Source organism: Bubalus bubalis, chromosome 23 (genome assembly GCF_019923935.1).
Source record: "Bubalus bubalis isolate 160015118507 breed Murrah chromosome 23, NDDB_SH_1, whole genome shotgun sequence".
Classification (NCBI taxonomy): domain Eukaryota; kingdom Metazoa; phylum Chordata; class Mammalia; order Artiodactyla; family Bovidae; genus Bubalus; species Bubalus bubalis.
Genome location: NC_059179.1, coordinates 285,559 through 311,649, shown reverse-complemented (window position 1 = coordinate 311,649; position 26,091 = coordinate 285,559). Strand labels below are relative to the sequence as shown.

The following is a 26,091-nucleotide window of genomic DNA, read 5'->3' as shown; positions in this document are numbered from 1 at the left end:
ATAAACAGGGTGACAATATACAGCCTTGACGAACTCCTTTTCCTATTTGGAACCAATCTGTTGTTCCATGTCCAATTCTAACTGTTTCTTCCTGACCTGCATACAAATTTCTCAAGAGGCTGATCAGGCGGTCTGGTATTCCCATCTCTTTCAGAATTTTCCACAGTTTGTTATCCACACAGTCAAAGGCTTTGGCATAGTCAATACAGCAGAAATAGATGTTTTTCTGGACCTCTCTTGCTTTCTCCATGATCCAGCAGATGTTGGCAACTTGATCTCTGGTTCCTCTGCCTTTTCTAAAATCAGCTTGAACATCAGGAAGTTCACGGTTCACATATTGCTGAAGCCTGGCTTGGAGAATTTAGAGCATTACTTCACTAGCGTGTGAGATGAGTGCAATTGTGCAGTAGTTTGACCGTTCTTTGGCATTGCCTTTCTTTGGGATTGGAATGAAAACTGACCTTTTCCAGTCCTGTGGCCACTGTTGAGTTTTCCAAATTTGCTGGCATATTGAGTGCAGCACTTTCACAGCATCATCTTTCAGGATTTAGAATAGCTCAACTGGAATTCCATCACCTCCACTAGCTTTGTTCGTAGTGATGCTTTCTAAGTCCCACTTGACTTCACATTCCAGGATGTCTGGCTCTAGGTCAGTGATCACACCATCGTGATTATCTGGGTCATGAAGATCTTTTTTGTACAGTTCTTCTGTGTGTTTTTGCCATCTCTTCTTAATATATTCTGCTTCTGTTTGGTCCATACCATTTCTGTCTTTTATTGAGCCCATCTTTGCATGAAATGTTCCTTTGGTATCTCTGATTTTTTTGAAGAGATCTCTAGTCTTTCCCATTCTGTTGTTTTCCTCTATTTCTTTACATTGATCGCTGAAGAAGGCTTTCTCATCTCTTCTTGCTATTCTTTGGAACTCTGCATTCAGATGTTTGTATCTTTCCTTTTCTCCTTTGCTTTTTGCTTCTCTTCTTTTCACAGCTATTTGTAAGGCCTCCCCAGACAGCCATTTTGCTTTTTTGCATTTCTTTTCCATGGGGATGGTCTTGATCCCTGTCTCCTGTACAATGTTCCAAACCTCATTTTTCATTATCAGAGAAATGCAAATCAAAACCACAATGAGGTACCATTTCACACCAGTCAGAATGTCTGTGATCCAAAAGTCTACAAGCAATAAATGCTGGAGAGGGTGTGGAGAAAAGGGAACCCTCTTACACTGTTGGTGGGAATGAAAACTAGTAGAGCCACTATGGAGAACAGTGTGGAGATTCCTTAAAAAACTGAAAATAGAACTGCCTTAGGACCCAGCAATCCCACTGCTGGGCATACACATGGAGGAAACCAGAATTGAAAGATTGCTGAACCCTAATGTTCATTTCAGCACTGTTTATAATAGCCAGGACATGGGAGCAACCTAGATGTCCATCAGCAGATGAATGGATAAGAAAGCTATGGTACATATACACAATGGAGTATTACTCAGCCATTAAAAAGAATACATTTGTAGCAGTTCTAATGAGGTGGATGAAACTGGAGCCGATTATACAGAGGGAAGTAAGCCAGAAAGGAAAACACCAATACAGTATTCTAATGCATATATATGGAATTTAGAAAGATCGTAATGATAACCCTGTATGCGAGACAGCAAAAGAGACAGAGATGTATAGAACAGTCTTTTGGACTCTGTTGGAGGGGGCGGGGGGGGATGATTTGGGAGAATGGCATCATCAGTTCAGTTCAGTCACTCAGTCGTGTTCGCCTCTCTGTGACCCCATGAATCACAGCATGCAATGCCTCCCTGTCCATCACCATCTCCTAGAGTTTACTCAAACTCATGTCCATCGAGTTGGTGATGTCATCCGGCCATCTCATCTTCTGCTGTCCCCTTCTCCTCCTGCCCCCAATCCCTCACAGCATCAGGGTCTTTTCCAATGAGTCAACTTTTCCCATCAGGTGGCAAAAGTATTTTGAGTTTCAGCTTTAGCATCAGTTCTTCCAATGAACACCCAGGACTGATCTCCTTTAGAATGGACTGGTTGGATCTCCTCGCAATACAAAGGACTCTCAAGAGTCTACTCCAATACCACAGTTCAAAAGCATCAATTCTTTGGTGCTCAGCTTTCTTCACAATCCAACACTCACACCCATACATGACCACTGGAAAAACCATAGCCTTGACTAGATGGACCTTTGTTAGCAAAGTAATGTCTCTGCTTTTGAATATGCTATCTAGGTTGGGCACAACTTTCATTCCAAGAAGTAAGTGTCTTTTAATTTCATGGCTGCAATCAACATATTCAGTGATTTTGGAGCCCCGAAAAATAAAGTCTGACACTGTTTCCACTGTTTCCCTATCTATTTCCCATGAAGTGATGGGACCAGATGCCATGCTCTTAGTTTTCTGAATGTTGAGCTTTAAGCCAACTTTTTCACTCTCCACTTTCACTTTCATCAAGAGGCTTTTGAGTTCCTCTTCACTTTCTGCCATAAGGGTGGTGTCTTCTGCATATCTGAGGTTATTGATATTTCTCCCGGCAATCTTTAGTCTAGCTTGTGCTTGTTCCAGCCAGCATTTCTCATGATGTACTCTGCATATAAGTTAAATAAGCAGGGTGACAATATAGAGCCTTGACATACTCCTTTCCCATTTTGAAACCACTCTGTTGTTCCATGTCCAGATCTAACTGTTGCTTCCTGATCTGAATATAGGTTTCTCAAGAAACAGGTCAGGTGATCTGGTATTCCCATCTCCGTCAGAATTTTCCACAGTTTATTGTGATACACACAGTCAAAGGCTTTGGCATAGTCAATACAGCAGAAATTGATGTTTTTCTGGTCGTCTCTTGCTTTTTCGATGATCCAGTGGATGTTGTTGGCAATTTGATCTCTGGTTCCTCTGCCTTTTCTAAAACCAGCTTGAACATCAGGAAGTTCACGGTTCACGTATTGCTGAAGCCTGGCTTGGAGAATTTGGAGCATTACTTTACTAGCGTGTGAGATGAGTGCAATTGTGTGATGGTTTGAGCATTCTTTGGCATTGCCTTTCTTTGTGATTGGAATGAAAACTGACCTTTTCCAGTCCTGTGGCCACTGCTGAGTTTTCCAAATTTGCTGGCATATTGAGTGCAGCACTTCCACAGCATCATCTTTTAGGATTTGAAATAGCTCAACTGGATTTCCATCACCTCCACTAGCTTTGTTCATAGTGATGCTTTCTAAGGCCCACTTGACTTCAGATTCCAGGATGTCTGGCTCTAGGCGAGTGATCATACCATCATGATTATCTGGGTCATGGAGATCTTTTTTGCACAGTTCTTCTGTGTATTCTTGCCACTTCTTCTTAATATCCTGCTTCTGTTGCTGCTGCTGCTGCTACGTAGCTTCAGTCGTATCCGACTCTGTGCGATCCCATAGATGGCAGCCCACCAGGATCCCCCGTCCCTGTGTTTCTCCAGGCAAGAACACTAGATTGGATTGTCATTTCCTTCTCCAATGCATGAAAGTGAAAAGTGAAAGTGAAGTCACTCAGTTTTGTCCGACTCTTCACGACCCCATGGACTGCAGCCTGCCAGGGTCCTCTGCCCATGGGATTTTCCAGGCAAGATACTGGAGTGGGGTGCAATTGCCTTCTCTGTTAGTTCCATACAATTTCTGTCCTTTATTGAGCCAATCTCTGCATGAAATGTTCCCTTGGTATCTCTAATTGTCTTGAAGAGATCTCTAGTCTTTCCTATTCTATTCTTTTCCTCTATTTCTTTGCATTGATCGCTGAGGAAGGCTTTCTTATATCTCCTTGCTATTCTTTGGAACTCTGTATTCAGATGCTTATATCTTTCCTTTTCTCCTTTGCTTTTCACTTCTTTTCTTTTCACAGCTATTTGTAAAGCCTCCTCACACAACCATTTTTCTTTTTTACATTTCCTTTCCATGGTGGTGGTCTTGATCCCTGTCTCCTGTACAATGTCACAAACCTCCATCCATAGTTCATCAGGCACTCTGTCTATCAGATCTAGTCCCTTAATTCTATTTCTCACTTCCACTGTATAATCATAAGTGATTTGATTTAGGTCACACCTGAATTGTCTAGTGGTTTTCCCTACTTTCTTCAATTTAAGTCTGAATTTGGCAATAAAGAGTTCATGATCTGAGCCACAGTCAGGTCCTGGTCTTGTTTTTGCTGACTGTATAGAGCTTCTTGATCTTTGGCTGCAAAGAATATAATCAATCTGATTTTGGTGTTGACCATCTGGTGATGTTGATGTGTAGAGTCTTCTCTTGTGTTGTTGGAAGAGGGTGTTTGCTCTGACCAGTGTGTTCTCTTGGCAAAACTCTATTAATCTTTGCCCTTCTTCATTCTGTACTCCAATGCCGAATTTGCCTGTTACTCTATGTGTCTCTTGACTTCCTACTTTTGCATTCCAGTCCCCTATAATGTAAAGGACATCTTTTGGGGGTGTTAGTTGCAAAAGGTCTTGTAGGTCTTCATAGAATTGTTCAACTTCAGCTTCTTCAGCGTTACTGGTTGGGGCATAGACTTGGATTACTGTGATATTGAATGGCTTACCTTGGAAATGAACAGAGATCATTCTGTCATTTTTGAGATTGCATTGCATCCTAGTGCTGCCTTTTGGACTCTTTTGTTGACCATGATGGCTACTCCATTTCTTCTGAGGGATTCCTGCCCACAGTAGTAGATATAATGGTCATCTGAGTTAAGTTCACCCATTCCAGTCCATTTTAGCTCGCTGATTCCTAGGATGATGACGTTCACTCTTGTCATCTCCTGTTTGACCACTTCCAATTTGCCTGGATTCATGGACCTAACATTCTAGGTTCATATGCAATATTGCCCTTTATAGCATTGGACATTCCTTCTAGCACCAGTCACATCCACAACTGGGTATTGTTTTTGCTTTGGCTCCATCCCTTAATTCTTTCTGGAGTTATTTCCCCACTTATTTCCAGTAGCATATTTGCACCTACCGACCTGGGGACTTTCTCTTTCAGTATCCAACATTTTGTCTTTTCCTACTGTTCATGGAGTTCTCCAGGCAAGAATACTGTAGTGGTTTGCCATTCCTTTCTCAAGTGGACCACATTCTGTCAGACCTCTCCACCATGAACGTCAGTCTTGGGTGGCCTCACATGGCTTGGCTTAGTTTCATTGAGTTATACAAGGTTGTGGTCCGTGTGATCAGATTGGCTAGTTTCCTGTGATTATGGTTTCAGTGTGTCTGCCCTCTGATGCCCTCTCGCAACACCTACCATCTTACTTGGGTTTCTCTTACCTTGGACATGGGATATCTCTTCACGGCTGCTCCAGCAAAGCGCAGCTGCTGCTTCTTACCTTGGACGAGTGGTATCTCCTCACGGCTGCCTGCCCTTACTGACCTTGAACGTGGAGTAGTTCCTCTCTAGATATATATTTATTCTTGGTTAACCTTCCTTTTGTAGCACACAAGACTCTTGATTAAACCCTGCATCTATAGGGCATGTACAACCAAGAGTCAGTATTTCCACAAGTTCTCCTCAAATGTGTGACTGTGGGGAAATTTTCAACTTTGTTCTATTACAGTATTTACTATATGTAGGAAATTAAAATAATACGTTATGCTGATATGAGGTGTTGCTTCCTTGATTTGATGCCCATGTGACTGTTTTTACTTATGTCTCAGAGACAGAATTTAGTTACTTACTGTTACTTCTTATTTCATCATGAATTTCTATCACATGGAAGTTTACAAATTCTGTTTTGCTTTTTTATTATTCTTTACTGCACAATCTATCATTTTAGTTTTTCCAGTCTGTGTTATCCCATTCCAATAGCACCTGTTTCATCACATGCTCCCTGTGTATGCCTTTTACAATCACATCTCTTTCCTCCTCTGCCACCATTCCCAACCCTCGGTATCACTAATCTTTTTGGTCTCTACACTTTGTCATATAGAGAAAAGGAATTGGAATTTTCTCTCAAGATAAATATCTTGAGAATCTTTGGTACTTTTGTGTGTACAGATCATCTCTTCCCTATGTTATTGAATAATATTCTTGATATTGATGATAATTTGTTTAAATATTCACTTATTGGGAGACTTGTGAGTTCTTTCCATTTTCTATTATGATGATTAGAGCTACCATGAATTTTCACTTAGAAGTGATTATATTTTTGGTGATGAAAATTTTCCTTACTCCTCTAGGTACTTCTGACAGCAAATTGATGGATATTTCTGCTGATTATGGGCTTTGGCCACCACAAAAGATAAATAAATAAATAGCTCAGTTCAGTTCAGTCATGCAGTCATGTCTGACACTTTGTGACCCCATGGACCACAGCACTCCAGGCCTCCCTCCTCATCACAAATTCACGGAGTTTACTCAAACTCATGTCCACTGAGTCAGTGATGCTATCCAACCATCTCATCCTCTGTCATCCCCTTCTCTTCCCACCTCCAATCTTTCCTAGCATCAGGGTCTTTTCAAATGAGTCAGTTCTTCACATCAGGTGGCCAAACTATTGGAGTTTCAGCTTCAACATCAGTCCTTCCAATGAACACCCAGGACTGATTTCCTTTAGCATGGACTGGTTGATCTCCTTGCAGTCCAAGGGATTCTCAAGAGTCTTCTCCAACACCACAGTTCAAAGGTATCAATCCTTCAGTGCTCAGCTTTATTTATAGCCCAACTCTCACATCCATACATGACTACTGGAAAAACCATAACTTTGACTAGACAGACTTCTGTAGGAAAAGTAATGTCTCTGCTTTTTAATAAGTGAAAGTGGAGAGTGAAAAATTGGCTTAAAGCTCAACATTCAGAAAACTAAGATCATGGCATCCAGTCCCATCACTTCATGGGAAATAGATGGGGAAACAATGGAAACAGTGTCAGAGTTTATTTTTGGGGGGTCCAAAATCAGTGCAGATGGTGATTGCAGCCATGAAATTAAAAGACGCTTACTCCTTGGAAGGAAAGTTAAGGCCAACCTGGATAGCATATGCAAAAGCAGAGACATTATTTTGCCAACAAAGATCCGTCTAGTCAAGGCTATGGTTTTTCCTGTGGTCACGTATGGATGTGAGAGTTGGACTATGAAGAAGGTTGAGCACCAAAGAATTGATGTTTTTGAACTGTGGTGTTGAAGAAGACTCTTGAGAGTCCCTTAGACTGCAAGGAGATTGAACCAGTCCATTCTGAAGGAGATCAGCCCTGGGATTTCTTTGGAGGGAATGATGCTAAAGCTGAAACTCCAGTACTTTGGCCACCTCATGCAAAGAGCTGACTCATTGGAAAATACTCTAATTCTGGAAGGGATTGGGGGCAAGAGGAGAAGGGACGACAGAGGATGAGATGGCTGGATGGCATCACTGACTCGATGGATGTGAGTCTGAGTGAACTCTGGGAGTTTGTGATGGACAGGGAGGCCTGGTGTGCTGCAGTTCATGGGGTCGCAAAGAGTCAGACACAACTGAGCGACTGAACTGAACTGAACTGAACTGATGTTGGTCATAACTTTTCTTCCAGGAGTAAGCGTCTTTTACTTTCATGGCTGTAGTCACCATCTGCAGTGATTTTGGAGCCCCCCAAAAATAAAGTCTCACACTGTTTCCTCATCTATTTCCCATGAAATGATGCGACCAAATGCCATGATCTTCGTTTTCTGAATGTTGAGCTTTAAGCCAACTTTTCACTCTCCTCTTTAACTTTCATCAAGAGGATTTTTAGTTCCTCTTCACTTTCTGCCATAAGGGTGGTGTCACCTGCATACCTGAGGTTATTGATATTTCTCCCAACAATCTTAAGTCCAGCTTGTGCTTCTTCCAGCCTAGCATTTCTCGTGATGTACTCTGCATATAAGTTAAATAAGCAGGGTGACAATATACAGCCTTAACATACTTCTTTCCTGTTTTGGAACCAGTCCGTTGTTCCATGTCCAGTTCTGCTGCTCCTGACCTGTATACCCAAGAGGCAAGTCAATGGGCCTCATATCCCCATCTCTTTCAGAATTTTCCACAGTTTGTTTTGATTCACACAGTCGAAAGCTTTGGCATAGTCAATAAAGCAGAAATAGATGATTTTTCCAGAACTCTATTGCTTTTTTGATAGTCAAATGGATGTTGGCAATTTGATCTCACGTTTCTCTGGCTTTCTAAAACCACCTTGAACATCTGTAAGTTTGTGGTTCATATGCTGTTGAAGTATGGCTTGGAGAACTTTGACCATTACTTTGCTAACATGTGAGGTTAGTGCAATTGTGCCGTTCTTTGAGCATTCTTTGGTATTGCCTTTCTTTGGGATTGGAATGAAAACTGACCTTTTCCAGTCCTGTGGCCACTGCTCTGTTTTCCAAATTTGCTGGCATATTGAGTGCAGCACTTTCACAGCATCATCTTTTAGGATTTGAAATAGCTCAACTGGAATTCTATCACCTCCACTAGTTTGTTCGTAGTGATGTTTCCTAAGACCCACTTGACTTTGCATTCCAGGACATCTAGTTCTAGATGAGTGATCACATCATCGTGGTTATCTGGGTCATGAAGATCTTTTTTGTATAGTTCTGTGTATTCTTGCCACCTCTTCTTAATAGCTTCTGCTTCTCTTAGGTCCATACCATTCTTGTCCTTTATTGAGCCTATCTTTGCATGAAATATTCCCTAGGTATCTCTAATTTTCTTGAAGAGATCTCTAGTCTTTCACAATCTACTTTTTTTCATCTAGTTCTTTGCATTGATCCCTGAGGAAGGCTTTTTTTATCTCTCCTTGCTATTCTTTGGAACTCTGCCTTCAAATGGGTATATCTTTCCTTTTCTCCTTTGCTTTTCACTTTTTATCTTTTCACAGCTATTTGTAAGGCCTCCTCAGACAGCCATTTTGCTTTTTTGCATTTCTTTTCCTTGGGGAAGTTCTTGCTCCCTGTGTTTTGTAAAATGTCAGGAACTTCCATCCATAGTTCTTCAGGCACACTGTCCATCAAATCTAATTACTTGAATCTGTTTCCTACTTCCACTTTATAATGTAAGGGATTTGATTTAGGTCGTACCTGAATGGTCTAGTGATTTTCCCTACTTTCTTCAATTTAAGTCTGATTTTGGGAATAAGGAATTCATGATCTGAGCCACAGTCAGTTCCTGGTCTTGTTTTTGTTGACCGTTTAGAGCTTCTTCATTTGGGGCTGCAAAAAATATAATCAATCTGATTTCAGTGTTGACCATCTGGTGATGTCCATGTTTAGGGTCTTCTCTTGTTTTGTTGGAAGAGGGTGTTTGCTATGACCAGTGTGTTCTCTTGGCAAAACTCTATTAGCCTTTGCCTGCTTCATTCTATACTCCAAGGCCAAATTTGTCTGTTACTCCAGGTGTTTCTTGACCTCCTACTTTTGCATTCCAGTCCCCTATAATGAAAAGTACCTCTTTATTGAGTGTTAGTTCTAGAAAGTTTTGTATATCTTCAAGAATCATTCAACTTCAGCTTCTTCAGCATAACTGGTCAAGAGGTTATTACTGGTCAAATAGCTCAAGGGAAAGAAAGATGTCTTCTTTACACACTTAGTAGCTCTTGCCTTAATTATTAGATTGACATAAGGTTAACTGGACCAGACCATACTTATTTTATTTAGTAAATTGTATGTGTAGATGGGAGATATCATCAGACTAAGATTCAAGAAATGAGTAGGCTTAATTGCTTATATGGGCTTCTTAGGTTGTGTAGTGATAAAGAATCTGCCTGCCAATGCAGAAGACAGAAGAGAATTGGGTTTGATTCCTGGGTCAGAAAGATTCCATGGAGTAGGAAATGGCAACTCACTCCAGTATCCTTTCCTGGAAAATTCCTTGAACATAGAATCCTGTTGGGCTAGTCCATGGGTTCGCAAAGAGTCAGACACAACTGAGCACACAGTTGTTTATATACTAGGCTGAACCAAAAGCAACATTTGTAGGCAAGTCACTAAAATATATGGGAAGACTAAAGAGAAATAAATTTAAATCTGAATATTCATTGAAAGGATTGCTGTTGAAGTTGAAGCTCCAATACTCTGGCCACCTCGTGCAATGCTGGGGATGATTACGGGCAGGAGGAGAAGGGGGTTACAGAGGATGATATGGTTGGATGGCATCACTGACTCAATGGACAAGAGTTTGAACAAACTCCAGGAGATAGTAAAGGACAGGGAAGCTAGACATGCTGCAGTTCATGGGGTCACAAGAGTCAGACATGACTTAGTGACTGAAGAACAACATTTAAAATGCATAAAATATATTAGCAAACTTTGTATATCTCTACATATTTTGTTCTCTTTCTGGTTTATCTTTTGGGGGACTATAGTATACACAGCAGGATTTATTTTAGAAATGGGATATTGGGATATGTATAGTCACAGTTTATTTTTTTCAAATCCAGATATTAGATTCTTTTGCTTTTTTATGTTATAAAAATCACACTTACTCACTGAAGATAATTTAGAAAAATACATATCCAAAAATATTAATTTAAAGATTTTCATGTTCTCAGAAGCTATCAATAAGTAGTGATCATTTTACTGTATGTTTGTCCAACATATATTTTCCAAAAACCAAAATTTTCATGTATTTATATTTGGAATGTTTATATTCAGTACATATTTTTCTTAGTAATTTAAAAAACACCTATATAAACTATATATATATATATATATATATATATATATATATATATTTCCTCACTTGAAAGAGTACTTATAATTACTTTTTATTCCAATGAATTATTTTAATTATTTTAAATAAATTATTTTAATTCAAATTTGATTGACAACATGAAGAATTTAATCCATGACAGTGAAAAAAAATGCTTACTCTATGATGTAAGTAAAGTTTCATGAGTGTTAAAATGCTAAATATAACCAAAGAGGGTGGAAATTTAGAAGGGTTAGGAGAATTCACAAGACATAATATTTATATAAATTTGTATGTATCTTACTACACTTTCACTAGAAACAAACTATAGAACAAACCACAGAATTACCTTCTTTTGCTTCTTATAAGAATGATTTTCAAATTGAACTTAATAAAATATATTATAAACTCTTATGAACCAATACTGAGGAAAGTCACCCCATGAAAGAGACCACAAGCCTAATTCAACATAGAATAGACCTCTTATGTAAAGATGCACAAATATTAAACAAGAAATATTCTTGCTCTTCACCGAGGTAAGGAAATGTAACAACCTCATGAAACAAAGTTCCACATAGTCGAAGCTTTAGATTTTCCAGTAGTCATGTACAGATGTGAGAGTTGTACCATAAAGAAGGCTCAGCACTGAAGACCTGATGCTTTCATATTGCAGTGCTGGAGAAGACTCTTGAGTCTCTTGGACTGCAAGGAAATCAAATCAGTCAATCCTAAAGGAAATAAACCCTGAATATTCATTGGAAGGACTGATGCTGAAGCTAAAGCTCCATTACATTGGCCCCCTAATGGGAAGAGCCATCCTATTGGAAAAGACCCTGATGCTTGGAAAGATTGAGGGCAAGAGGAAAAGGGGGTGGCAGAGAATGAGATGGTTAGTTAACATCACTGATTCAATGGACATGAGTCTGATCAAGCTTAGGGAAATGGCAACGGACAGGGAAGCCTGGCATGCTGCAGTCCATTGGGATACAAATAGCCAGAACTGACTTACTGACTGAACAACAACATTAAACAAACAGAAGTGGTTGGTAATCAAAATCTGCAAAAATTATAAATACAAAATTGAAAGTGTCCATGGGAGACCACAAGGGATTTATTTATTTATTTATTTTTGCATCACTGAGATATAATTGGCTTACAGCATTCTGTAAGTTTGTGGTGTACAATGTGTTATTTGATACACTTACACACTGCAGCAAGATTACAAGTTAGCATGAGGTAATACTGCCATCAGTAGAAGGAGAAGGGAGTGGCAGGGGATACGATGATTAGATAGTATCACCGACTCAATTGACATGAATTTGAGCAAACTCTGGGCTTCCCTGGTGGCTCAGTGTAAAGAATCTGCCTGCTAATGCAGGAGATGCAGGTTTGATCCCTGGGTCAGCAATATCCCCTGGAAAAGGAAGTGGCAACCCACTCCAGTATCCTTGCCTGGGGAATCCATGGACAGTGGAGCCTGGCTGACTACAGTCCATGGGGTTGCAAATAGTCAGACATGACTTAACAACTAAACAGTAAAGATGGGATATGGTGGAGGACAGAGAATCCTAGAGTGCTGTGATTTATGGCGTTGCAAAGACTTGAACTTGACTTAGTGATTGAACACCACCACCTCCACCAATACCTCCATCATATTACCTTTTCTTTTGTGTTGAAAACATTTAAATGCTGCTCTCTTAACTTCCAGGTATTCACAGTACAGATTGCTAACTATAATCAAGGAAATTGATCTTAATTGGAATGTCCACTGGTACAGAGAATGAACTGATTCAAATAAAATATCAGGCTGATTTTGTAGGTTACTGAATTGCAAGGTGTGTTGAGTTAATAAGATTTCTAGAGCTCATGTATGAAAGCAACTTCACTGATGAGAACAGAGCAGGACTCTAACCTCCTCCATGCAGTATGGAAACATCTGGGAAAGTTCAGATAATTGCTGAGGTCAAATCATTATGCTACACTGAGCAGCCTTGAAACCACAATAAATTGAATTTCTTTTTATTGTGTGCTCAGTCATGTCCAATTCTTTGTGACCCCATGGAGTGTAGCCCACCAGGCTCTTCTGTCTGTGGAATTTTCCAGCAAGAATATGGAGTGAGTTGCCATGTACTTTTCCAGGGAAGTTTAATTTTGCATATGACTTAGAAGCGTATGGAGAATCAGATAGATATTCTTATGCAAAAAAAAAAAAAATATGCACGTACTCAAACATACACATAGTTATGGGGAAGTTTATTCTGGTAGTTGATAAAAGCAATAGTCATTTAAACTCACCTTTTATATCTACTATTCTTCCTTTCTCACACACAGCATACTCAATGTCCTTACCTGCTTGAATACTCTGTAGGGTCCTAATCAATTCTCCTGTATAATAACATTTACTTAATTATATTTATGATTAATCTCTCTTACACAAAGAAGGCAGATGTTTTTTCTTGCTTTGTGTGCTAGTGTAATTACAGTATGTTAAAGTGTTACTGGTGCATAAAAGGCCGTCTCTAAAAGTACATTGAACTTATTTGTGCTTGTTATTCCATTTAAAGACATAGAAAAATGTTTGAAGCCCAGAATTTAAGTGATAGGAATCATATTGTACATAGGCTTTAAGAGGAAATGTTACAAAGCTTATTCCACACCTTTTGTAGTGCATATTTCACATCTTTGTTCCTCAAACTGTAGGTCAAGGGATTTAACATGGAGATAATAGGGGTGTAAAATATAGATGCCATTTTATCAGTGTCAAAGGAGTGTTTGCACATATATAAATATCAAAGTCCCAAAGAACACTGTGACCACTGTCAAGTGGGATCCACGGGTAGATAAAGCCTTGTGCTTAGCTTCTGCAGAGTTCATCCTGAGAATGGCTACAAGGATGAGCAGATAAGACATAAGAATTATTGGAAGGGAGAGAATCATATTAACACCTGAGAAGATCAGAATGATCAGTTCAATTTTTTGTGTGTTTGAACAGAGAAAAGGTATCAAGGGGAGACAGTCACAGTAGAAATGTTTGATGATATTGTAGCCACAGAAGGATAAATTAAAAATATTTACTTTGACAGTAAGAGACACAGATGCACTATAGAGGTAGGGGATTGCCACCAGTATCCAACACACCCTTTGTGACATGATGACTGTGTAAAGCAGGGGTTTACAGATGGCCACAAAGTGGTCATAGGACATTGCTGTCAGAATAAAAAGTTCACTTATAATGAACATGATGAAGAAAGCCAGCTGTGTGGTGCACAAATAAAAGGAGATTGAATTTTGACCCATAATAAAATTTGCCAACATTTTGGGTCCTACAGCTGTTGCATAGCCAAGATCAGTAAGAGCCAGGTATCTGAAAAAGAAGTACATGCGTGTCTGTAGCCTGGAGTCCACCTTAGTGAGGATGATCATGCCCAAGTTGTCCACCGCTGAGGTCACATAGATGATGAGGAAGAGCCCAAACAATGGAGCCTACGGCTCAGGGTGGTCTGTGATTCCCATGAGGATGAATTCATTTGGCACAGTTAGATTTTGTGTTTTCATGCAGGTTTATCAGGATATGTATTGTGGGTTGAGACATCAAGCATAGTAAGCAGATTTCATGTAGGTTTTTCATATGTGAAGCTTGTATAAGTAAAATACATCCTAACTTTCCAAAATAGGATGTTTTTTAAAAATCCCATATTCTATGTACAATAATGTGCATAAATAAAGATAGAGACAGAGTCTGAAATATTCACTAGTTCTCAAATATGGGCTTTTTTATTAAGCAAATAACAATTGTCAACATCTGAAAGACAACTGGAAGCTTATTGCAACTGGAAGGTGAGTGGTACTTGCATATAATGGTCAATGGTCAGTTATGTTTATAAGCATCTCATAATACCCCTTATCAGTCCAAAATCTCAGTAGTGCTAAAGCTGAAAAACCAGAATGTTATAGATGGTATACCTAGAGATAAATACAGAGATAGATACATATTGTCTGTCCATGGGATTCTCCAGACAAGAATATGGGAGTGGATTGCTATGCTCTCTCCAGATAATCTTCCTGACCCAGGCATTGAACCTGTGTCTCTTATGTATCCTGCATTGGCAGGCAGATTCTTTACTACTAGAGCCACCTGGGAAGCCCCATATAAATATATAGATACACATATAGGTGTGGATACCTATGGATACATAGATAAAGACACAGAAATGTATGCATAGAAGTACATTAGAAATGAAAAAAATTAAAAGTGTGATACATATATAAATTGATACAAATACAAACATATGATACATATTTGAAGTTTTCTATTAGTCATTTATGGGTAATTGCAATCACATTGTAATATTTATGTTATACTTGATAATATCACTTAATCATATTGCTGAATACATATAAAAACTGTATTATTCAATTATATAAGAATTATGATAAAAATGTAAAGCCATGCATTCCAAAAATGTACAGAACACACTAGGCTTCCCTGGTGGCTCAGATGGTAAACATTCTGCCTGCAATGCAGGAAACCCGGGATTGATCTCTGGGTTGGGAGGATCCCATGGAGAAGGGAATAGCTACCCACTCCAGTATTTTTTTTTTAAATGTTTTTGATTTTAACTTTTATTATTTAAAAAAATGACATATGTCATGCATATTCATAGTGAAAACATAAAATCCAAGTAAGCAATAATAAAAAAATATACTTGATCCCAGCATCTGGAGATAATAATAGCCATAATAAATTTGATGTATACTTCTATAGATTTTTTTATGTACTATGCCTTTATGTACATATATAATTTTTATAAAAATAGATTACAAGCAGACATCTTAAAAGCTTCAAACCCCACTTTTGAAATTTAATATACCATAGATACATTTCCATTTCCGACATCATATTTAATAATGGTAAGCTACAGGGATTCTAGCTCCATGGGACTGGGAATTCCTTGCCCCAATGACGTCAGCTCACTCCAGGGTCTCATCTCCTGAGGGGAATGGGCTGCACCACTGTGGTATCATAAGGTAGACACAGAGCCAGTTGTTTTAGGTGGCTGGATGTCCATGTGTGTGTGTGTGTGTGTGTGAGAGAGAGAGAGAGAGAGAGAGAGAGACTTCACAATGTAAAACTGAGCTGAGAGCAGAAAGAGGTATGGATCACAGGTCAGGGGCTAGGGACCAAGGGCCAGAATTTGGGGTTGGATATCCCCACACTACCATTGGCAATCAATGGTATGGGAAGGATCTGGATTCAAATCTGAATTCAATCCTGAGTTCCAAACAATTTTTAAGCTACCTTTTTCTAGGTAAAGAGAATACATTTAATTTAATATTTGTGTTTGCTTTTATAACATCAAAATATTCTGCATATGGTAGGTATGTGGCCTTCCATTTATACTCAAGGTGGGTCCCAAATGTGTTAAGAAAAGTCCTGAATATACATATTATAGGACTTCAAAGTTTCTAGGATGTATATTTGTTTTGTTTAGCAAGTACCTTTTTCTGATGGATTAATGATAGTAGTACCTATAAATGCTCACTTATTGATGACATAAGATTCAGCTTAATATGGCATTTATTAAAGTGTTAGCATATTCCACACTCCACTAGATACAGGGACAAGAGATAAAGACACATAGCCAGATCCTAATCACTCAGTCTCCTGGGATCTCAAACATAATAACATGCATCAGTCAATACAAGGAAAAAAGAAAAATCTGCAGACCAGGGTCCTGGGATCAGTTGATTAACCTGGCTAACTATAACGCCACAGAAATTTTCAAAAGTGTAGAATCCATTCCATTCAAGATAAAATTGTTGTAAACTTTCTAAATAGTTTAATTTTTTTTTATAATTCAGTTTTTATTTATAGAATTGTCAAATATTAGAAGAAAAGGCTCAATGCTAAGAGTTTAAATTACCATAAACATTCTAGAAGGCAATTTGGCAAGCTACATTAAGAATTTTATTATTTTTTTAAATTTTATTTTATTTTTAAACTTTACAATATTGTATTAGTTTTGCCAAATATCGAAATGAATCCGCCACAGGTATACCTGTGTTCCCCAGCCTGAACCCTCCTCCCTCCTCCCTCCCCATACCCTCCCTCTGGGTCATCCCAGTGCACCAGCCCCAAGCATCCAGTATCGTACATCGAACCTGGACTGGCGACTTGTTTCATACATGATATTTTACATGTTTCAATGCCATTCTCCCAAATCTCCCCACCCTCTCCCCCTCTCACAGAGTCCATAAGACTGATCTATACATCAGTGTCTCTTTTGCTGTCTCATACACAGGGTTATTGTTACCATCTTTCTAAATTCCATATATATGTGTTAGTATACTGTATTGGTGTTTTTCTTTCTGGCTTACTTAACTCTGTATAATAGGCTCCAGTTTCATCCACCTCATTAGAACTGATTCAAATGTATTCTTTTTAATGGCTGAGTAATACTCCATTGTGTATATGTACCATAGCTTTCTTATCCATTCATCTGCTGATGGACATCTAGGTTGCTTCCATGTCCTGGCTATTATAAACAGTGCTGCGATGAACATTGGGGTACATGTGTCTCTTTCCCTTCTGGTTTCCTCAGTGTGTATGCCCAGCAGTGGGATTGCTGGATCATAAGATTTCCATGGACAGAGGAGCCTGGTTACAGTGCATGGGGTCACAAAGAGTTAGACATTTTCACTTCTCTTTCATAGAACCTGCTATTTCAACACATAGTCCTAAAAATCCTTTATTTAGGTGATACAGACTGAAACAGTTAACAGACAACAAAATTTAGACAGTTGTATAAATAAGAAAAATATAATAGATTGCAGTGAGAATTATCCCTCTATAGAAATATGTGACACATATATGTATAGAGATATAATCTCTGCTATACTTTCTTTTATGTTATATACAAATGATTCCTTTGGGCAAATAATTTAATTTATTTGAAAATTTTCATTTTCTTATGCAAAACTGATATTTCTTTACAGGGTAGTTGGGAGAAAAAAATGAAGAGTAAAGGATTCAATATGTTTAGACTACCTGGGAATCAGTTTAAATAAATAAATATATATATATTACATGGTGACAATAATTTAGCTCAAAGAGAGTTTCTTTATATATTTGTGTGTCAGTTCTTCTGCACTGTGACATTATCTTATTTGTCAAGGTTATGATATAATGATCAATAAGTGAGGTCTAGGTCAAGTAGAATGGAGCACATTTAACTTACTCCAAGCTCTTCACTATTCCCCTTTGCAGGACTAAAATTGGACCTCTGAAGTCCATAAAGTGGATTCTTTATGTTCTAGTTTTATTTACTATGTTAGCAAAAATGAAAGTTCATTATGATGCAAATTTTCCTAAAACATAATCTTTCCCTAGGAGCGTTTTCACTACAATTGACATATATTAATTTGTATGTAACAATTCAAATATATGTAGTCATGCATGAACCCAGGAGAATGCGAGGAGATCTAAGCAAACTGAAGGAAAGAGTAGTCATTGGCATTTTTTCCACATAATGAAGATTCATTAAAAACTCCTTTTGGGAAAGAAGATGCTGTGCTTAAAAAAAAAAAAAAAAAAGGTGTAAGGTTACTATGTCACACAATGCTATGCTGTTGTTTAGTCACTAATTCCTTTTTGACTCTTTGTGACCCCCTGGACTGTATTCTTCCAGGTTCCTCTGTCCGTGAAGTTTCCCAGGCAAGATTAGTGGAGTGGGTTGCCATTTCCTGACCCAGGGATAGATACTGCATTGACAGGTGGATACTTTACCACTGAGTCACCAGGGAAGTATTGTCTACACAATACTGTAGACATGAATAAAATACATTAAATAGATATACATGGATTAGGGGTGTTACTTTTTTTTTTTTTTTGGTATTTTAAGGCCACAAAACTCCACCAAATGATAATGTAATACAAAACACAAATCAACATTTTATAAAATCAAATTAAAGTGTATCTAAATATAATAATAATAATAAACATAGTACAAATATACCAGAATAAGAGGTGGACTTCCCTGGTGGCTCAGACAATAAAGGATCTGTCTGCAATGCAGGAGTCCTGAATTCAATCCCTGGGCTGGGAAGATCCCTTAGAGAATGGAATTGCTACCCACTCCAGTCTTCTTTTCTGGAGGATTTCATGGACAGAAGAGCCAGCGGGCTACATTCCATGGGATCTCAAAGAGTCAGATACATCTAAGCAACCAACTTACTAGAGTAAGAGGTAGATGGCAGATCAAGGTAAGAGGATTATTAGGTGCAAAATATAGTCAGCATAAATGCTTCCTTTAAAAAATATAAATAACATTGGTTACAATAAATTTTCAATACTGCAGTCTCTGAGTACTCTGTAAGAAAATTAATTTAAACAATTTATAACATTAAATATAAAAGTGCTTATATTTAATTAGCATTTTGCTCACTTAAAATATTGTTTGCAATTTTAAGATCTCCTGATAGTCTTCCTGGACTTGATGCAGACAATTTTCTAATATCAGAAACATGAAATGTGTATCAGCCAACAGTTATTGCAGAGAAATAGCTTCAGTAAATGTAATAAGTAGTATAAATCTTGTTTTCTTGTCTTTATTTTATTTTACAATTATGAAAAGCTAAAAAAAATCAGACTTTGTAAATTCTGATTTTCCTGTAAAGGTAAGAAAAAATAGAAGCATTTTTGGTTCTTTTCTCACAAGCTTTATCATTCTATGAAAAGACCCAAATAGCTATCTCATAGTTTAACATTTTCATTAAATCCCAATTGTCAATTTTTTAAAGCTGTGCCTTGTGAGATAATTTTATCTAATTTGCTGTCAGGATTCCACTTGAAATTGAAGGACACCCTGAAAATTGCACCATTGCCATAAAACTAGGTACTTAAAAGCCTACTAATAACCAGATAACCATTTCCACATCTCATTGTGAGGTGGAAATGCTCTTTGTCCCATCAAGGGATCCAGAAATAATCATATTTATATACTGATGTACATAATCATTAAATATTAAATCATATTGAAACCATCACAAAAAAACACCCAGAGCACTAAATGACTAAGAATTTAGAAAACCATCACAATAAGAGATTGAATACATGAGGCTTCTTAATTTTACCAGTTTCTAAATATTCATGTGTTTTTGGCAGTGGTGGTGTTTCAGTAGCTAAAGCATGTGTGACTCTTGTAACCCCATGGACTGTAGCCTGCCAGGCTTATCTGTCCAGGGGATTTCTCTGGCAAAAATGCCTATGTGGGTTGCCATTTCTTTCTCCAGGGTATCTCCCTGACCCAGGGAACGAACCAGGGTTGTTGAAGGCAGATTCTCTACCAGCTGGGCCACCACGGAAGCCCTCATGCATCGTTAGTTTTGCTTTACTGACTCTTAGTTTTGCCTTCCACTAGAGATATCATTATTTATATAAATGTGTATTATGATGATGTTTCAGAAATGCTTTTCAGCATTTAGTCTGTAAATCCATATGACTATTTTCAAAAAAAATTAATATGAAAAGAGAAGAAGAGGATTCCTATTCCTGCTCAGACATTACAGAGAGGTAGAAAGCTGAGAGAACTGAACCAGAAATGGTTTCATTTTGCTTAGACGTTGCCAGTGAATTAATGTGAAATTTTGAATTTGTCATTGAAATGCTGTCAGCATATTGGAAACAAGGCATCACATGAAATACTCTATCATTTTACCTGTAATGAAGTCTCTGTCATGACTCCCTCATGTGGCTCTCACATGGCTAAGTGGAACAATTTATGGATTTCTTTCACCTTTTGATACTCCCCCTGAGGAGATGTCAAAGAATGTGCTAATCATCCCTAAAGACCTGAGACCACAACAAAATATCTGGAGATTGTTTTTTCAATTTTTTTGACAATTATTTCTTTCCTCCCTATTCTTTCCTACTTTTTTTTTTTTTTTTTTTTTTTTTTAACTCTGGAATGATGCTAAAGCTGAAACTCCAGTGCTTTGGCCACCTCATGCGAAGAGTTGACTCATTGGAAAAGACTGATGCTGGGAGGGATTGGGGGTAGGAGAAGAAGGGGACAACAGAGGATGAGATGGCTAGATGGCATCACTGACTCGATGGACGTGAGTTTGAGTGAACTCCGGGAGTTGGTGATGGACAGGGAGGACTGGCGTGCTGCAGTTTATGGGGTCACAAAGAGTCAGACACAACTGAGCCTGAACTGAACTGAAATGAACTTTTCTTTTGTAGTATGCAAGTCTCTTAATTAAACCTATCTCTAGCGAATGCCCATTAAGTCTGCAAGTCCACAGTGGTCTTCTCAGATGAATGATGGTATAGGAATGTTTAAATATTGTCCTATTTCATTATTGAAAAATAGGAAATTAAAGATGGGCTTCTCAGGTGGCTCCATGGTAAAGAATCCGCTTACCTAGAAGGAGACACAGGTTCTATTCCTGGGTCAGAAAGAACCCCCGGAGAAGGAAATGATAACCCACTCCAGAATTCTTACCTGGAAAATCTCATGGACACAGGAACCTGGTGGGCTACAATCCATGGAGTCTCAAAAAGCTGGACACAATTGAGGGTCTGAGCACATATGCATGATATCAAGTCTTCACCAGACCTAGATCCTAGATATGGATTTTACCCTATTGTTTTATCTAAATATTTTATTTGTGGCTGTTATTTAATTGCTATGTCTGATTCTATTGTGAACCCAAGGACTGTAGCCTGCCAGTCTCCTCTGTACATGGAATTCTCTGGGCAAGAATACTGAGTGGATTGCCATTTCCTTCTCGAGGGAATCTTCCCAACCTGGTGTTTCCTGCACTACAGGCAGTTTCTTTACCACTGAGCCACCAGGGAAGCCCTAAATGTTTCATATTAGGTCAACATTATTTATTTGCTTGCTCATTTTCCCCTCTATATCCCTAATTACCTCAGCACAATGATTTAAAGGGCTATACCACTTCTTTTGAATTACCTTTGCAACTTTATAAGAAACTAGTTGAACTATTGTAAAAAATCTATTTCTGTTGTCTATTCTGTTCCATTAATTTATGTTTGTGTTTCCACCAATATAAAAATCTTGATTATTTGGTTATATAATTAATCCTAACATGAAGGAGTGTTATTTCCTAGTTATACTAAATTTTAAAATGTATTTTCATCTATCTTCTGCCCTTAACTTTTCAATAAAATTCAGTATAAAATCACCTCTGCACTAAATCTTGCTGAGGTATTATTTAGGTTTGCATTAAATCTATGGATCAATTTGGGAAGAATTTTACCTTTAGTATACTGATCTAAGCTAAATATATCTACTAAATTATTAAATCTCTTTTGATTTTTAAAACTGGGATTTGTACTTTTCAGCATACAGATTCTATGCAGGCTTTGTTAGTTTTTGTGTACATTTTCATTAGATTTGAAGTGACTGTAAATGGTCTTGTTTTATTAATACCTATCTATATATATATATATATATATAGATAGAAATATATTTCTATACTTTTTGTTAATCACATATCTGGTCTCCTTTGTGAACTCATGTTTTCCAGATTGTTTTATTTTCCTTAGTTTTGTGGAAATTTTCTATTAGAAAGCATATTTTTGCAAATAGGGATGTTTTCATTTCTTTCTTTGAAATTTCTATGAATTTTTATTAGTGGTTTTTTTGTTTCTTTTTTTCCTTACACTCGGACACTACTGAACCAGTTAACAGTTTCACTTTCACTTTTATGGGAATATAAAAGCAATAATTTCAATGAGCCCAGACTCTTGCATATTTCCATTCATAGAAAGATGCTAATTCATTAATTTGAGATGTCTTTTTCTTTAACAATAATCTGGTAATCTGATGATGTTCCAACTACCCATGTTTTGGTTTAAGTGTCTAGGATAAGATTTTTAGAACATTAACTCTAAATTTGAATGTCATCCAATGAGGTATGTGATTTGTTTGAAACTTCACTGCTTTATCTCAGCAATCAATTTTGTACTGAAGGCTCATTGCAGGTCAAATGTAATATGAAAGGAACACCTAAAGACAAAGTTGGAGTATTCAACCTAATGTTTTAAAAATATATATCAAATTTAGCATAAAAGTGATTACACTCATTGAGTACTTAAGTATCATACTTTGTTTATTCATTCATTCATTTGTTCAGTCATTAAATGGCTTCCCACTCTTTTCAATCTCATGGAGTGTAATCTGTCAGGCTCCTCTGTCCATGAGATTTTCCAGGCAAGAATACTGGAGTGGGTTACCATTTTCTTCTCCTGGGGATCTTCTAGACCCAGAAATTAAACTCAGGTGTCCTGCATTGTCAGGAAGATTCTTTACCACTGAGGCACCTGGGAAGGCACAAGCCTTTTTATTAACTCATAAGTATTAATAATAGGCCTTGGTATGGCATTATCTATGGATTTCCCTGGTGAGTCAGTGGTGAAGAACCCACCTGGTAATGTAAAAGACTTAGGTTCAATCCCTGGGTCAGGAAGATCCAGGAGTAGAGAAAGAAATGGCAATCCATTCCAGTATTCTTGCCTGGGAAATCCCATTAACAAAAGGAGCTCGACAGGCTTTAGTCCATGGGGTCGTAAAAGAGGAGACACACTTAGTGACTAAACAATGATGGCATGGCTTACCTATGGAAGCAAGAGACATTCTAAAAGAAGGACAAGATATGCAGCTTCCTCCCCCAAGGTCCAGAGTTCCTTCCAAAGATAGCCTAAGAAAGCAAAGTCCTTTGTGTGCCTCCAGCCACAGAATTACAAAGCTGTGACAACAGGTATGCAATACCGGGATTAGATTTTTCCAGAAGTGGATATTTTCCAGCAATGAAGATGGAAGTGACAAAGTTCTCTTATGGATTGGAACTTGTCCTTAAAACTAACTCCCCTGAGAACTGGTATGGTTAGACAAAGGAATACTACCTGTCACATCATGACTCTGGCCCCAGGCAGCTGGCTTGCCTTGATGCAAGCCTGACAACCAGCATCTTCAGCCAGCAGAAACCGGAGGGAATGTTCCCACTGGTTACAAGGTCTCAGGACAGAAACAAGATGAAAGGAGAACTTGAAAGTCTATGCTTTCTCCACAAAATGGCTTTTTTTCTGTTTTTCTCTTTTGCTTGTGGAACATTTATTGTTTATATACAAATGAGTCTATTTCTGATCTATCAATATATTTTAATTGACATATATTGCCAATTTTTATATCAGGAGCAGACAAAAAATAATTGTAGCTTTGGAATAAGACTGGATATCATTACTGCTTGTCTTAATGTTCATATTACAAGTTTATTCCTTTTTTTAAAGTTAGTTCAGCTATTCTAGATCTCTTTTTCTATATGATTTGATTTTAGCTCCTTTATGTATTTTGGTTTTAGCTTCTCAATTCCTATCAAAATAGAATTTCTGCTTAAATTTTAATTGTGTTTGATTTGAGAAATTGTCATATTTACTTAATATTGAATAAATCAGTAAATAAATATGGTACAATCTCATTTGTGTGTGCCTCCATTAATATCTTTCAGGAATATTTTCTAATTTTTACCATAAAGGCTTGCATATTTTGTATATATCTTTAAGCATTTCATAATTATGATGAATTTATAACAGGTATTAAACATTTTAACAAGGCTATGATTTTTCCAGTAGTCATGTATGGATGTGAGAGTTGGACCATAAAGAAGGCAGAGAGCATAAGAATTGATGCCTTTGCACTGTGGTGTTGGAGAGTCCCTTGGACTGCAAGGAGATCAGATCAGTCAATCCTAAAGGAAATCAACCCTGAATATTCATTGGAAGGACTGATGCTGAAGATGGAACTCCAAAACTCTGGCCAGCTGATGTGAAGAGCCGACTCATTGGAAAATACCCTGATACTGGGAAAAAATGAAGGCAGAAGGAGAAGAGGGTGACAGGATAAGACGGTTGGATGGCATCAGCAATTCAATGGACATGAGCTTGGCAAACTCCAGGAGATGATGAGGGAGAGAATGGCCTGGCATCCTGCAGTCCATAGGGTTGCAAAGAGTCAGACAAGACTTGTCAACTGAATGATAACAACATTTAACAATTTCATTTCTAATTTTTCATTTGTAGTATATAGAAATAAAAAATTATTGTGTGTACTGATCTCTCCTTGAAACCATCCTAAATTCACCTTTTAATTCAATGTTTTTTTCTATAGTTTATATTTCCACCTGCACAACCTCATCATGTAGTAATAAAAGCAGCTTAAATTTCTTCTTTCCAATCTGAATTTTTTTTCTTTGCCATATTGAATACCACCTCCATTAAAATGTCAATATCATGGGAAAGAAGAGTCATACTTGCCTTTTTCTTGACTTAGTGAAAATGTTTTTGAGTTTTTAAGGACACTGAACAAAGAGCAGTGCAGTCTCTCTATGATGTAAATAAAATTTCATAAATGTTAAAAATACAAAATTAAATAAAAAAGTGATAATTAAGAAGAGGACATTTGTATGCATATTATATATATAACAAATTGTTGCATATCTTATTGCATTTTTCCTAGAAATATTGACAAAATAATGGAGTTTTGTCTTTTGTTTGCTACAAAGAGATGATCAAATTATGGCAATCAAGCAATAGAATAAAATTTATAGAATATAATTAAATATATTACAATACAATATATAATACAGTACACATATATGCATGCATATATAGTAAAACATTTTTTACACACTCCTATGAACCAATACTTTTTTTTTTTCTTGCTCTTAGGATTAAAAACAAAATCCTTAAGATCAAAGAGGCCCTGTTTCATATGTCTAATATGGCCTGGACTACTGCACTAACTACATAATACCCCACTTCCCCCTTGCTTTCTACATTCTAGATACACTGGCCTTTCAATTTCTTCACTGTTCTGTGCCCCCTCTCACCTCAGGGCCTTTGCACAGTCTGCTCTCTAGGTGAAATGATTGTCTTGTGAATGTATTGTTTCCTCAGAGAGCTCCTGTCTAGATCAGTTTTCTTTGCTGGATATTCTCATTGATCTCTCTTTCTTTCCTTCATAACTACTTGTGAGAACCAGTATAGCATAATGGTTAAAAGCAGGGGCCAGGTTATCGAGGTTTGAATTCCAGCTCTATCATTTATTGACTGTGCAACATTGGACAAGTTACTTAACCTCTCTCTAACTCAGTTTCATTGTCTGCAAATGTGTATAATAGTGGTGGGTATAGCAGAAAGTGAAGAAGAACTAAAGAGCCTCTTGATGAAAGTGAAAGAGGAGAGTGAAAAAGTTGGCTTAAAGCTTAACATTCAGAAAACAAAGATCATGGTATCCGGTCCCATCACTTCATGGGAAATAGATGGGGAAACAGTGGAAACATTGTCGGACTTTATTTTTTGGGGCTCCAAAATCACTGCAGGTGGTGACTGTAGCCATGAAATTACAAG

The 26,091-nt window shown here is 37.6% G+C and overlaps 1 pseudogene; it reads right to left on the bottom strand.

Moving 5' to 3' along the window:
- Positions 1 to 13,279: 13,279 nt before the first annotated feature.
- LOC102389473 lies at positions 13,280 to 14,210 on the bottom strand (annotated as a pseudogene).
- Between the last annotated feature and the right edge of the window lie 11,881 nt (positions 14,211 to 26,091).